The 2,400-nt window shown below is 46.1% G+C and overlaps 1 pseudogene across 1 annotated transcript; it reads left to right on the top strand.

Moving 5' to 3' along the window:
- Positions 1-512: 512 nt before the first annotated feature.
- LOC307101798 (ruvB-like 1) lies at positions 513-2,149 on the top strand (annotated as a pseudogene). The gene is made up of 2 exons: positions 513-1,595; positions 2,061-2,149. The product of its transcript is annotated as a ruvB-like 1 (transcript).
- Positions 2,150-2,400: the final 251 nt, after the last annotated feature.

Genomic DNA, 2,400 nt, shown 5'->3' with positions numbered 1-2,400 from the left:
AACTCTTACCTTTGAGATAGCATGGAGGGAACTGGAGTGTATTATGCTAAGTGAAATAAGCCAGTCAGAGATCACATAATCTCACTTATATGTGGGAACCAATGAATAAAATAAACCAACAAACAAAATAGGGGCATGGAAGCATGACACAGAATGACAGATCTCAGAGGGAAGAGGGAGAGGGAATGGAAGAGAATAACCAAAAATCTTATATATGCATATGCATAATCCATGGACACAGACAATAGTGTGGTGAAGGCCTGGGGTGTGGCAGGAACTGGGTGGAGGGGACAATGGGGGAAATGGGGGACATTTGTAATACTCTCAACAATAAACTTTTGTTTTTTTTCAAGACTGAGGAGGTGAAGAGCACTATGAAGATGTAGCACATTGCCTCCCACAGCCACTTGAAGGGGCTGGGGGCTGGATGACATCGGCTTGACCAAGCAGGTGCCTTGGGGCTCGTGGGCCAGGAGAAACCTCGAGAGGCATGTGGTGTGATAATAGAATTAATCAAAAGCAAGAAAATGGCTGGGAGAGCTGTCTTGTTGGCAGGACCTCCTGGAACTGGCAAGACAGCTCTAGCTCTGGCTGTTGCTCAGGAGTTGGGTGGTAAGGTGCCTTTCTGCCCCATGGTGGGGAGTGAAGCTTACAGAGATCAAGAAGACAGAGAAGTGCTGATGGAGAACTTCTGCAGGGCCACTGAGCTGAGGATATAGGAAACCAGGAGGTTTATGAAGATGAAGTCATAGAACTAACTCCATGTGAGACAGAGAACTCCATGGTGGGGGAGGGGAGATATGGTAAAAACATTAGCCATGTAATCATAGAACTCAAAACAGCCAAAGGAACCAAACAATTGAAACTGGACCCCAGCATTTTTGAAAGCTTGCAGAAAGAGCGAGTGGAGGCTGGAGATGTGATTTACATTGAAGCCAACAGTGGAGCCATAAAGAGGCAGGGCAGATGTGATACCTATGATACAGAATTCAACCTTGAAGCTGAAGAGTATGTCCTCTTGCCAAAGGGTGATGTGTACAAGGAAAAAAGAGACCATCCAGGATGTTACCTTGCATGACTTGGACGTGGCCAACACCCGGCCCCAAGGAAAAGAATTCAGAAATTGTGAGCAAACTTCGAGGGGAGATTAACAAGGTGGTGAACAAGGACATTGATCAGGACATTGCTGTGCTGGTTCCAGGTGTGCTTTTTGTTAATGACGTCCACATGTGGACATTGAGTGCTTCACCTACCGGCACTGGGCCCAGGAATCTTCTATTGCCTCCACTGTCATCTTTGCATCTAACTGAGGCAACTGTGTCATCAGGGGCGATGAGGATATCACCTCTCCTCATAGCATCCCTCTCGACCTTGTGGACTGAGTAATGATCACCCGGACCATGCTGTACACTCCGCAGGAAATGAAACAGATCATTAAAATCCATGCCCAGACATAGGAAATCAACATCAGTGAGGATACACTGAACCCCCTGGGGGAGATCTGTACCAAGACCACTTTTTCCTGCTAACACCAGCCAACTTGCTTGCTAAGATCAACGGGAATGATAGCATCAAGAAAGAGCGCCTCAACTGTTGTACAAAATAGATCCAGAGACAAAGAAGCATGGAACAGACTGTTGAATCTCAGAGGGAAGGTGGAGGTGGGTGGGAAGAGATCAACCAAAGAACTTGTATGCATATATAACATGGACACAGACAATAGGGTGGTGGAGGCCTGGGGTGAGGGGTGGGAGCGGGCAATAAGGGGTCAATGGGAGAAAAAAGGCGACATATGTAATACTTTCAACAATAAAGGTTTTAAAAAAACTTTTAAAAATATATATTTTATTGATTTTTTTACAGAGAGGAAGGGAGAGGGATAGAGTTAGAAACATCGATCAGCTGCCTCCTGCACACCCCCTACTGGGGATGTGCCCGCAACCAAAGTACATGCCCTTGACCGGAATCGAACCCGTGACTCTTCAGTCCACAGGCTGACACTCCATCCACTGAGCCAAATCGTCCAGGGCTCAACAATAAAGATTTTAAAACAAATAAAGAGCATGTCGAGGAGATCAGTGAGCTCTTCTACAATACCAACTATTCAGCCAAAATCCTGACTGATAGGCAGGATAAGTACATGAAGTGAGTCTTTCTGCAAAGGGACACTCCTCAGCGTGCCTGGGCCTGGGTACCGGCTGCAGATACAGGGCTCACCCCTGGCCTTCAGATTCTGTTCCCACTTGGGTGTGGTTAGCAGCAAGTTCAGTGTACTAAATGTTTCTTTTTAAATTTCTCCCATGGTAGCTTTGAAGGAAACCTGCCTCACCTGGCATGTTTTGTAATAAATCCTTATGGGATATTTTGATGGGGGGAAAAAGACAATGGGGGAAAAATTCT

This window comes from Cnephaeus nilssonii (genome assembly GCF_951640355.1).
Source record: "Cnephaeus nilssonii genome assembly, chromosome: 6".
NCBI lineage: Eukaryota > Metazoa > Chordata > Mammalia > Chiroptera > Vespertilionidae > Cnephaeus > Cnephaeus nilssonii.
Note: the sequence above shows the minus strand (reverse complement) of the source record. Positions and strands in the feature narration are given on the sequence as shown.